Source organism: Pezoporus wallicus, unplaced genomic scaffold, assembly GCF_028554395.1.
Source record: "Pezoporus wallicus isolate ANWC-B61680 ecotype Strahan unplaced genomic scaffold, APGP_CSIRO_Pwel_v1 contig_3710, whole genome shotgun sequence".
Classification (NCBI taxonomy): Eukaryota; Metazoa; Chordata; class Aves; order Psittaciformes; family Psittacidae; genus Pezoporus; species Pezoporus wallicus.
The window spans coordinates 2,441,197-2,454,192 of NW_026640315.1; the positions used below are offsets into that span (position 1 = coordinate 2,441,197).

Genomic DNA, 12,996 nt, shown 5'->3' on the forward strand with positions numbered 1-12,996 from the left:
ACAGTTCAGCTGAACCAGAGGTTATGTTTTTCCTGGTATGTCTGTGTTTGTTGAGGAAACTTTTCTGTGGTTATATTTATACTCTAATCCCTGGAGGCACTGTAACAGAAACAAAAGGCTGTTTTCTGTGTCTCTCTGAGGCTGCAGCATCACTTGTTGCTCTGGAGTTCCTATAGGTTTGGCTCAGCTATGGCTGAGTTGCCTTCTCTTCCAATTTCTGTAGCTAGAAAGGGACATATTTCTGTGGCCAGACTGATACAAACATTTGGCTAATGAACATTTGTCAGATAAGAAAAATCAACTCTAGCTTCACTGTTAACGGAAGATGTACTTGGAGGGATTCTAATGCTAAACACAGGACCAGGAGGCAGAATAGCTGAATTAATTTTCCTATTGCTACAAACCTCCTGTGATGTTTCGGCAGGGCAGCTGAAACCTGCCCTCCATCATACAGTGCTGTCCTCCCTATCAGTAAAATAGAGATAAAACTATTAGTGGATGGCAAGCTGGCTGACAGAGCATGTTTATCCCACTGTATGTGCTGGCTGCTGAGCAGAGTAGCTCTTTCCCTGATGACCAGCTCCAGAGACCTGTCAGTGAATTAACATGTTGTGCCCCACAGCCTGAGAACAGCAGCCACATCCCTCAGCAAACAACTCCAAAAGGGTCTGACAGTTAAATAGTTGCTGCCTGGCTTTTAAGAAATGAAGTGAAACTTAAATGGGAATTCTGCAAAGTTTGCTAGCCCTTCCAGTGCGCTGGTATTATTCCCAGTGGGTGTTCAAGCTGCCAGCCTAATGAGGGTTTGTGAGAAGGCATCAACTCAGAAGTGTCAACAGTACCACAGGTCACACAAGGACATATTATGCACCTTTGACAACCCCGCCAGACTTCACATCTCAGCCCAGTGTGCAGCAATCAGTACTCACCCTGGATAATCCCCTTTGTTTTTGCTTTTCACAGGGGTCACATTTGAAACTACTGTCTAGAGCTGGCTGGGCTCACACCAAGTTGTTAATTGGGAGCTGTCTAGCTAAGGGGTGGCACAGAGGCAAAGTTCAACATGCTCAGCCCCTGGCTGCAGTGTTGAACATTCCCAATGGGGTGATGGCCAGGAGGCCCGGGAGACCTTGGGTCACCAGTATGCACAGGGACTTGCTTCCTGCTGCTCCCAGAGGGACTGGTCACCTGGGCACTTTGGTTTATATGAAATTAAGGATTTGACAGGATCTGGCCCAGCAGAAGGATTTGTATGTGAGAAATGCTAATGGGATTTACATACAGGAGGAGGAAAGCACTAGTTGGAACAATGGACCAGGCAGAGAAACACCGCCCGCATATCTCCATCCCAGAGAGCTGGTGAGCTTGGCCTTTGTCATTAGTGAATTTTTAAAGGGGTTGCCACCCTGGTTGCTTCCCCCTAAGGCCAAACAGCAGCACAGTTTACGGGCTGTCACTCACCATCATCTCACAGTAGGCTGCCCTCAGTTGGCCTGGAGGGACAAGTGTAGGGTGGCCCTGCACTGGTGGCAGGGTGTGGAGATGATCTGCAAACTTGGTGCAGAGGCTTGTTGCTTCTGAGAGATGTATTCTGCATACCATATACCTGAGAAATTCCTGGAGGCGGACACAGATATGTAGATGAAGGAATTAGCATTAAAACAATCTACAGTACTTATTCTATTATTGTGCTATTGAAGTGCTTCAGAGGCTCTAATGAATTCATGTCGTAGCTTCTCTGGGAGTTAGAAAATTGCTGTTCACCCCCAGTTTGAAGATGATAAATGGAGCTGTTCAGTGATAAGGGCCAGGTAGGTGGCAGAGTCAGATTGGTTTCCAGAAGAGCCAGGTGACTACATACCACTGCAGTCATGGAAGGTGTCCATCACCGAGTGGGAACCTATACCTGTATCTCAGCTGGTGCCCTGTCTGCTTGTCCAGCTTTTGTATCTGAGCATATGTAACGTTCAGCAGTACTTTAGTGCATGTAGGTGGAATTGGATACTAAATTTCATGGGCTAATAATTTTCCAGAATGCTTTTTCTTGATCTTCTGTCTGCAGAGCCTGCCCAAATAAAAGGCAGAGAGCAAAGCAGGGCCCCCTTCCTTCAACTGGGGAACAGATCAAAGCTCTGGTGGTGTCGGTGCTGCAGGCATATGTCTTTCTACAGTACTTATGAAGCCACTAGCCTAGCAAGATTAGCAGGTGTCAAATCTACTTTATAAAAAGAGGCAAGGGTGGCATTACAAGTTTGCTGCAACTTTGTACAAACAGGCATGTTCTAATTGGGTCAGGCTGTATTCTGCTAGAAGGAACTAGTGTTGAAAATCTTCTCTCCCTTTTGTATCAGCTTTCCTGCCTTTTCCTGGTGTCTCAGGGGTCAGAGGTATATGTGCCGTTACCCTCCAATCCCTTCAGGCATCTATAAAAGTTTGCAAGGCTTGATTCAGAGGTGATGGCCATGAAGTGTGGTGCCATACGCAGGTGGCAGGAACTGCTTCTCTCACACTGTAAGGTTACACAATTGTCAGGAGGCGTACGTTCAGTATATTTGAGGGATGTTCTTGGTTCTTGCTCTTTGTGAAGCTGTTTCCTTGTCTCTTCTGTGTCAGTCTGCACTACATGTTTCTAGCTTCATTAAACGCCTGGGTACTGAGTGTTACTGTCTGTGCTTTGCTGCTGCTCATTTCTGTAGGGATTTAGGCCACAAGTGCTTCATGCTGCCATCATCAGCTTGTAAGGAGCAAAGAAGAAAAGCAGGGTATTCCCTAGATGCCAGGATAATTGTGTCTTGACAGCATCCTAATTAATCATCTCATAACCAGGTAATTATTTCCCACGTAGCTGTCTAATCACCATTTAGTATCCCAGACTTCAGCCTGCAGGTAAGGAATACTTTCAAGTGAGGGCTCTAAGGAGAGGAACACAGTGGGTTTGTGACTCCTGGTGTAACTCCTCCGTTTTCGTTGAATTACTCCTGGGATTAATTTGGTCCTCCAGTTCTTTTAGTCTACTGAACCACAGAGCAGCCCTAGTTATTGCCATATTGGCAACAAGAAACACTATGACCAACTCTGTTGCTTAGTGTAATGGGCTTAGCTGCTAATCTACGGCTGGTAACGTGCTCAGAAGTACATCCATATGTTGGCTTGCCTTGAGCTCTTGCTAACCTAGCAGATTATAAGCTAATGAACTAGAGCCATACTTTGGGGATCAATATACAAGATGCTCTTAAAAGGTGAGGTTATGTATTAGAGTGTGCTGAATGCCTCCATGGTAGAGGAGAAATTTACTTGTGAGCCAGGGAAGACCACAAAGATAAAAATTACAGTCTTTAAGTCAAAGCTTACTTAACATTGACAAAACACCTTGAGAGTGTTTTCACCTCTGTCTCCAACTGATTTACTTCTATCTTAGGTTTCCCAGTAGTTGTGATGTCTTGAGTGTGTGTGTGCATGTACACGAGTCCCACTTCTGTCCATCAAAAACTATAGACTCATTCAAAAATTCTAACCACATTTGGAAGAGAAGCAGGAACCTCAACAATATTAAACTCTTATGCTCCGTAAAAATAGGCTTTTGTATGGGTACAGTTAAATACAGACAGGCCTTCATTCCTCTGACTTCACCAGTGTAAAAATGATTTAATACATCATTGTTCCCATCTGTGAAAGAAACTGCAGGCTGATACAAGGCACTTCCCTACTTGCGAAGCTGCCTCTTGGGCTGGTAACATCATGTAGGTGCGCGTGTTTTGCGTTGTTGTTGTTAACTGTGTGCACATTATGTGTCACAGTTATAAAACTGAGCCCTAAGACATCAGAGTCCAGCTCAAACAGCGTACGTACACCTACCACGATGCTGGCCATGGACACCCTGGTGACTTAGGATCTCCTGCTACTTTAAAGCTGTGTGACCCTAACAAAGAGGTGACTTCATGTCTTGGTGGCAGATTTGTCCCAGATGAATTGCAGCAATTTTCTCGTGCCCTTTAGTGCTTGGGTGTACCCAGGTACCTCTGTATGTATTTGCTGCATGATTATACCTTCAGTTTTGCATTTCTGTTCATGTGTCCAGATCATCAGACCTTTGCTCAGCCCAATCTCAGGATGGCCTTGAAAACACTCTGAGGAACTGGAGTGTGTTTTGATTTTCCTTGGCTTGTTTTCTTTCCATTATCTGTCTTTATGGTGATAAAGATTGCTGCTGTTGACCTCAGAGCTCTGACTGGGCTTTGCTGTGTGGAAGACGCCCAAGGAGGAGTGATGTGCAAGCTCTGCTCTCAATAGCTGGCCTCATGGCACTTCTCCCCAGAGAAGCCAAGAGGAGGGGAAATAGAGACCACATTAATAGCTGGGACTCTCCAAGAACATGTGCTGAAATAAAAGTAGCTAAAAATAGTCTCTAAGACTAAATGTGAATCATCTGGAGAGTAATGAGCTAAAGTTTCTCCAAGAAAATCCCCAAAGGAAGAAGCCCTGTTTTCAGAAGCAGTCATGCAAGCTGGAAGCAAATAAAGCCTTCCTATGAAAAACTGCCACCTCCAACATACGCTGTGGAGGAGACTTCATATCCTTCCCCAGGTCTGCCTTGTCCAGTTGTGCTGGAGCTGTCTCGTTCTTACTGGTGCGGTTTGCAGTGAAGTCTCCCTCAGGATGGGATTTTGCTCATGTTTCAAAAACTGGAGCTCCAGCAGGTGGGGTCAGGCTTAGTGAGAACAGCCTGTCTATGGAATTTCTCTCTTGCTCCATGGCCAGGCAATTCCCAAGGCAGGGTGGTAAAACTTCTTTTAAATTTAGTGTTTTCCCTTTGTACCTCTTCTCCCAGTGCAAATGCTCATCCCCTCCTGCCTCCCCCCTGCCATTCATTCATTCATTCATTCATTCATCTCTCTTTGACAGCCATAATCTGCTGCTGTGAGTTACCAGAGCTGTTTCCAATGCAACATGCTTAATCCGAAATTGAAAAGTCATTGTGAGCGGGGGTCTCAGTGTCATGTGGTGAATATCTTAGATGCAGAAAGGGATCAAGGTGGCTTCTTAGTTACCAGTAGTTAACACAGTCTATTGTGGTTTATTTACTCACCATTTATATGTGTCTTTGTATCTCCTACTAGGAAGAAGTGTGATCTGGAAATAAGATAACTTATAAATAGCTGTAGATTTGCTGTAGCACCAGAAGAAACTTCAGCTATAGTGCAGCTATAGTGTGTTCTGACAGGCATTGAGGAGGCAGAGTGAAGCCTTTCTGCTATACAATGCTGGGCTACAAAAGCATCATTACAGCGAGCAGCCCTTGCAAGGCGGGAGTAGCTGATCGCAGATGCATCCCATAGCATGCGGGGCACCCTTGGCTTTCCAGAGCAGCATACACCATGCACGGCTGCTCCAAGGAGTAACAGGAGGAGGTGAGGTCCCACGGCTGCTCTGCTGTGCCAGGAGCAGGTACTGACCTGTGGCACAGCTGCGGGAAGAAGCCTCATCCTTCAGACACTGCTGGAATGCCGCTGCATTCCAGCCTGGAGCATCTTCAGTCTGGGTATCTTTCAACTTCTCTCTCTTGTGATGGCATTTCTAGCTGAGACACTGGGTAAAGTGCAAAGTCCAATGGTAAACCTGTTTCCTGTCCAAGTTGAAATGTCCATAAAATACTGATTTTTGACAACGTTTTGGCTGAGGAGAAAGGAAATTATGTCTAAACTTCAGAGTATCTCGTTTTGGCATCTTTCAGAGTAGGGAATTTCAATTCCATTTTGACTGAATTTTTAACAAATCTGTTTAATTGCATAAACATTTACGAACATTCTTAAGAAACTGATTTGCCTCATTTTTTAAAAACATCTTTTAGAAAAAACTTCCACATTTTCCTTTAATTCTTTTCAAGAGGAACAGAATCTGGCTTTCGGAATTCCCATTTTCAGCCTGAGGCTGGTGAAGGCCAGGGCAGGTATCCAGTGAAGCCATGTAGGAGTGTAACAGGAACTATATTCTTTTCCATTATTATTCTTATTATTATTGTTCTTTTCCATTCAGGAGAATGGCTAATGCAAGCTGCTTGTCTACTGGCTGTTAACAATGCAGCTAGTTTTTCCTGATGTGATTAGAAGAATGCGACAAGAGCCCTAAGGCATCTCCTAACAAAGCAACGTATCCCTTGGCGTTTCTACAGCAAACTGAGGCTTTTCTGTGTTGCACATGTCAAAACTAAGTAGTGGGTGTAACTTTCATTACCCACCAGAGAGGAAACAGAAGGAAACAGTCTGATAAAATCATAGTGGTTTATTAGGCAAATTTTCCCACGTAAGGCTAAAATGATTGCTGCCCACTGGATTTATTCCAGGCTTCAAGCCTGCTGTTTAAAAAGCATCAAGTGTGAACACACAAGGAATTAATTTACCTTCTCAGATTGAGACCTTCTGAAAGATTCATGGGAATTGTGAATGGGGGAGGTACATTTTTACCTATGCTCAGCTTATCTCATTGTGATCTTTGCCAGTCTTTGCTGTGGAGTGTGGAGCCCTTCCCTCTCCTTTCACACTGCACAACCCAGGTACATCCTAACTCTGAGGGAGAACTGGCTTCATCCCCTGCTCTGTAGCTGGGTTGTGGGGGTGCTCTGATGCTGGCCTTGGTGAGGAGCTGATCAGACCCATTCTCAGGTCAGCCTGCAGTGGGGCTTCCAAATGAGTAACATTTCTTTCTGTTGGGACATCACCAGGCAAGCTGCCAATGGAGAGCCACTGAATTCAAAAGCTCTACAGACTTACTGGCTTCCTAAATATTACGGAGAGGGTGCTACATCAGGCCCAGCTATGCAGTGATTTGACCTAGAAGCTGAGCCTTGACTGCTGGAGAGTGTCTGTCTTCAGATCTGTGTGTAAAAAGCATGAACTGTCTTAGGTCTCTCACTCCCTGGCGTGTCCCTATCTAGTGTTGTTAACGGATTAACATCCTTTTTGCAGAACATTTAATGCTCAATCTCTTTTGGGCTGAATGATGAAGGTGATTGAAGGCTGCACACCGCAGGGCTCAGTGCAAATGCAGTGCCAGGAGCAGGCAGAAAGCAGTTTTGTTCTTTTCCTTTCAAAACATGTCTCTGAGAGTATAAAGAAGTGTGAAAACTCATATGCAAAATGAGAGTTATCTTCCTTGGTGCTTCCTTGACTTTATTGCCTCTTTTTGCTTCCTACCCTCCTTTACAACACTGTTATTTGACACGAGGAACTGAGGTTTTACTGGAAAGGTGTATTTAAGTTGTTTACTTTAGCCACACTACACGTGGTCTCGTACAAAGAGTTATTTTTAAGTTACTTACACATAATGGTAACTGCCGGAGGAAAGAAGAGGGTTAAAGTGTATCCTCCCTGAAAATTCTGATCTTTAAATGTTTGACCCTTCCCGCTCTGAGCAACCCTCATCAGCAAAATGAAGGGTTCAGAACTTCCATTGCTGCAGAAATCTGTGTTAGGAGTTCACCTGGGTTATGATTGACTAATAGGAAAGGGCAGGAAATGCCTTTTCTATAGCCTTAAAGATTGAAAGGTACTGAAAACCACCCATCCTAACTCAAGACAAGAGTTCATTTTCAGATGTTTGTGATCCATAGGAGAAAAAAAACCCTGTCAGAGCAGTCACACTGATAATTTTTAAATGCTTTGACTTGACTTTGATAGTGCCAGCGTTCTTACTGTAACTTACCTGTAGAAACAGAGATTCATGTTGAAAGGGAAAGCTGGAGTGAATTTAGGATTAGCTGTAACATAGGAACAATGAACAATGGGATTCTTAAATGCCTTTTCATCAGTCCTTGTTTCGTACAGTCTTCCATGAGCTCTGTGAACCTTTTCCATCTTAACATAGCTAAGATATGGGATAGCCATTAACACAATTAACATGTTACGGAAGGGACAACAAATTCAAAAGGGTAGGAGCCCAAACTGACACTATAGTACTGGTGTGAGAGGCAGCAGAGAGGTGGTATTTTTTCAGACAGGCAGTTTGGCTTCTGCTGCATTTCAGGCTTCTGTTTTCCTTTCATCTGCCTATGTCTTGTTCTCTGCAGCTTCATTCATCTTGTATTTGGTCTCAGAGGTCTTTGAGGTAGACTTTGTGAATTTGTACCAGCATCTGGCATCATGAGACCTGACTGCTAGGATCTGTTGCCGTAATGCAGAAGTGCAATCATCTGTTACCACAGCAGCTGACTTTCTGAGTTCCCTGTGTTTCCAGGGTCAAGCATCTTGTAACTGCAGATCATAAAATTTTGGCATAGCAGATTCTTGTAGCTGTTCAGGGTAATTGATGCCACTGCAGACTTCAGCATCAAACCTGAAGGCAGACTTCAATCCTGCCGTTCATTTGTTTTGAAACTAAGATGAACACAGAGAGCTTGTGAACAATTCCAGATAGAAATGTTTTGTTAATAAGCAGTGTTATGAACTGGTGAAATCACTGCACTGAAGTTTAGCTTTACCTGAACCAAAGAAAATGATGCTGTTTGCAGCTCTGTGTGATGCCTGTGCTGGAATCTCCTGCTGAAAGGAGGATTTGATTAGGAATGCCTTAACCAGGGCGAGTTCTGGAAGCTTTGGAGTCTGCCCCGGGTGTCTTGGCAACGATGCACAGTTGAGAGCCCTCATCAGCACACACACAGAGTGTGTCCCAGGTCTGCCTTCACATCCCACTTGTGCAAAGGCAAGAGAGAAAACTTAGCTGCTACCAAGACAGGTTTAAAGACCCTGCAGTTCCCTACAGAGGCTTCCACCGCCATTCTCAGTAAGTATAACTTTAAGGAATGATAAATTTTCTCTCCCCAGAAGTCACCTTTTGTTAAGTGTGCTGTAGATCAGGGATGTAAATCAGGCTAAGAGCCACAGTTAAAATGCACAGAAGTCTGCTTTCAATTACTGTGAACTGCTCTAACTCGCCATTAACGGAATGGTGTGATGTGAAGGAGATGAGCCTTAGAAAACCTTACAGATTGGGAAAGCAGAGCCTGACCCTTCCCCCTCTGTCAGCTTGTTCTTTTCAGGAGCAAGCTGGCTCATTGTGTGTGCAGTGCTATCTACAGCAAAGCTGTCTGGGGGTGGGGGGGGGGAGTCCCAGGGCCTCTGCAGATCTCTTCCTGCACTGCTGATGCAACAGGGAGCCTGGCGCTGCGGCGGGCAGTGAGCTGTTTCCAGTCATGCACCAAAGACAGACACTGTGATAAAGCAGTTCTGTTGTTCTGAAGATGAGAACTTCAGCTGGGCCGGACTCTGCTCTCTAAGATGTCTGTTTTCTGACACACAACTAGAATGTGCAGTGAGCTCTTGTTCCCTTTGAGCTTTTCCTCTTTCTGAAGCGTTTGTGTTTGCTTTTAATGGAGTAAAAAGTGATTGTGGAAACACAGGCCCTGGAGAGGTATTCAAAACCGGAGGAGAGGGCACGATTGTGGTTGCATGGCTAGTTCAGGACAGGGGTTTGTGAATTACTAGCTTCACAGTGTGACCTCAGAGAAAGAGTTAATCCCAGTTCCACATTAAAGTGGGCCCATCGCAGCCTTCGCTTGATGGCGTGTTGTGCCTGTGTGGGGTGGGTGGATATGGCTGGCTCCGTGCTCATGGCAACCTCTTCCCATACCTGTGATGCAAACAGCAATCACTGCAGGTGTGTCTGTGCTCCTGGTTTGAGCATCGCAGGGCAGAGACGTGCACAGGCAGTGGTGCATCCTGTGAAGTATGTTTACATGAAGTATGTGTTAGCGTAGAGCTGGGGGTTTGCAGGCACAGCGTTGGGCTGGGCTGGCCTTGCTCCATGCAGACTGTGGTCCTCTAAAGAAAGACCAGGGCAGTGGCGTGGCTCCCTCATCTGCAGTTCCTTCACAACTCAGTTGCCTAAAACTATATCATCAGGAAGACAGCTTGTGGCAATGCGGAAAGGAGAGCTCCTGCGTGCTGTGACTCATGCTGCTGCCTTGAGATGACTGTGCCTGGTTGTCATTCATGGGGCTGTGCCACCCATCCTGAAACGGCTGCACTTCTCAGCAGCTGCTTTTGTGGGGATGAAGGAGATTAGTCACAGAGTACAGTGAGTGAAGAATTCAGATCTGCTCCTTTGGGAACAGTGAACGCTGCAGTGGGAGGAAGAGAAGTCAGAACTCGATTTATCAATGCTCTTTGATCGGGTGATCATACACGTGCTTTTTGTGGGGAGGACTGTGAGTTTAAAGAAACTCAGTTCAAAGGCTTCACACATCTGATCATCAGCCCGGATCCCTGTAGCTGTGGTTCCTTGTTTGAATGAATGTGTAGTCCAAGTAAGGGCTGTCGTACTTGAGACGCAGCCAGATGAGGCTGCTGCACCTCATCAGCTCTCTTGCTGTCCAGCGCTGTGCACAGCAGGGTGTCTGCTGGAAGCCAGCTGTGCCTCAGTCTGTAACCTCTCTGCCTGGCAAGTGACAAGGATGTGGCTGGCCTGACTCTTCTCAGCTTCCACGGTCATTTGGGAGATACTTGACCAGAATCTTCCATTTAAATCAGCAGAGCTAACTGAGGCCTGCACTGGGATAGCACATCCTAGTTAAGAGTCTGGCCTGTCATTGTTTAAGAAAGAATTGGCAGGTAAGAGGTGTGTCCCTTTGCTCCTCAGGCAGAGGGTGGTTCAGATCATGAATGGGGAACTCGTTGCACATAGTGTGCAGCTGATTAGATGGTTTGGGCCATGCGTGTGCATTCCATGGCACTATTCATGTGGATATTCCTGATTACTCCCTTGCAGCCTCTTATGATGACCTCGAGCATAGTATTGCTTGATTTTGAGTTGCTGGGCTTGTTCCTTCAGAGAGCTGCTATATGTCACCAAAGTAACCTGTGCATGTGAGCCATGCTCTTTCTGGCTCAGAGGGTCAGTTGCCTTTGAACAGTGTTTCTGCTGTGACGAGGAATCATTCTGGGAAAGACGGGGAGCCGATCATGTCCCTATCATGTCTTGGCCCAATTTGTGTAATACATGTTTTCTACAAGGCTGCTTAGGGATTCCTAACCCATTTTTTCCCCTTAGAGAAAAATGTGATATTTTAGTATCAGAAACCAGCTTGGGTATTGTTCATTCCAGATCCCCACAAACTGTGATATTTCCTGTGTGTTTCCCTCATTCATCTCAGTGTGTAAAATGTGCTCCATGAGGAGACTATCCATAAGCATGGAGCAAGTCCCCTTTCATCTGCACCTCCCTTATCCCTCACGGAGGGTGATCGTGTGTGTGAAATAAAACATCAGCCTTGGTCACCTCTGGCTTGGACTCATCTGCTGAGTATTTAGGCCTCAGTCTCTTCCACCTTTATCTTCCCTCTCCTTTCTTTCTGCTCCTTCCCCTATTCTTCAGTAGCAGTGCCATCTAATTAGGTCATGGATTGTTTCAAACTCAGAACCTTTCAGGAGGTTTTCCAGTACCTGTGGGCTTTGTTACTCAAAGGCACTTGTTCTGCTTGCCCAGCTTTCCTGCTTTGTGCCTCTCTCAACTGCTCCTAACACTGAAATATTTCTTGCTCACGTGGCTGCGGCAGTAAAAGACGTGTTAGCTCCATAACAAGCTGCTACTGACTCCTCGGGGAGCTCCCAAAGAAACATTTTACTCTGAGATAAATCTGCTTTTCTGCATTCCCTCCTGTTTTATTAATAGGGCTGTTTTCAAGAGAAGATTCTCACATGAAGCCTTCTGCAGCTTCAGCTGCTGCTCCTCCCTGGAGCCCAAGCGCTGCCTCTTGTTTGCACAGGCTGTTGGGGACCAAATTTGGGTAAGGACACACATATTGCTGCTTTCAGGGCAATACCAGCCAAGCGAGGGGTCGTGTTGAGACTTTGGAATGTGGCCTTTAGATTATACAAAACAGACCCAATCCAAGCTCTGTTTGGCCCCAAACTTTAGTGTATCCAGACTCAAAGGTCTCATTTAGCTACCATGAGGTGTTATTTTTCCCTATAAACAAGTTCAGTTAAGCCATAAGGAGTAATTCCGAAGGAGGAGATGGTCAGTTTATACTTGTATAAGCAAGAATGACAGAACTTCTGTGTCTGTAACCAAAACCTGGGAAATGCCATATACATCCAATTCAATCTGCAGCCACAAGTCTGTGACAGGATGGCCTGGGACTACACCTTGCACTGGGTATTTGTAGGAGATTCCTACCTGCTTCCCTTGGAACAAAATACTAATTGCCTTCTGTTCTCTAACCCTACCTTTGAAACACTCAGTTTAATACATGCTCCCAAGTTATGGTTGTGAATTATGTTTTCAATTAGGCTGACAGCAGAGCTGGTTGCAGTGGCTGAATCTGGCCTATAACAAATTGTTAAGGGAAATCTTTCCTGTTTCAATCATTGAACTTTAATACATCAATTTAATACAATGTGCTAGTCATTGCCTTTCATTCCTGCCCGACTAAAGCTGTTTTTTCACAGCAGTCAGTGGCAGTGGAGTTTGTATGCTGGAAATTTGGCTTTGCCTGGTACCTGCTGCATAAGAGACTGCCCTGAATTTTCCTCCAGAGGTCTGCTGTATAAAGGAAGGGCAGGAAGTGCTTCCAGCTTCTTCATCAAGCAAGGTACCTGTGCATCAGGGGAGATGGTAGGATCTAAGTTCTGAGCCTTGGTGTAGCTATTTCACCTGGGATGTTTCGTGACACTGAAGGTCACATATGGCTGTGGAAGGACCACCTTGGCTGGCTTTTTCCTGTGACATTTTTCACATTGCTTGCTAAGTGTGGCTTAGCAAAAGAGTGGAAAGATGCTGGAAGATGAGAAACCAATGAGGGAGACAAGCTGCATGTAAAGGAGATAAGAGCTGGGGAGCAGTTCTTCAGTGCAGTTAGTGTCCCAGAGCTGAATGCCACTCCTATCTCAAGGATTTCAAGGTACTTTATTCAGTAAACTCTCTGCACTAGTACGTAATGACTCTTGTGGTACATTTTTGCACAAATTTGTATCCCAGGTTTGTTGTGCCACCTCTGATTTCTTG

General features: G+C 45.3%; 1 protein-coding gene across 5 annotated transcripts in view; it reads left to right on the plus strand.

Annotated features, from left to right (window-relative positions):
- Positions 1 to 12,996, plus strand: part of RAB11FIP4 (RAB11 family interacting protein 4) — a 113,176-nt gene that overhangs the window by 60,004 nt on the left and 40,176 nt on the right. The window contains exon 1 of one of the 5 annotated variants that reach the window (XM_057418657.1): positions 8,655 to 8,775. The exons of the other annotated variants lie outside the window; for them this stretch is intronic. The gene's annotated coding sequence lies outside the window, so the exon portion shown is untranslated. Of the gene's footprint in view, positions 1 to 8,654; positions 8,776 to 12,996 lie in introns of those variants that run through there. 5 annotated transcript variants of the gene reach the window in all.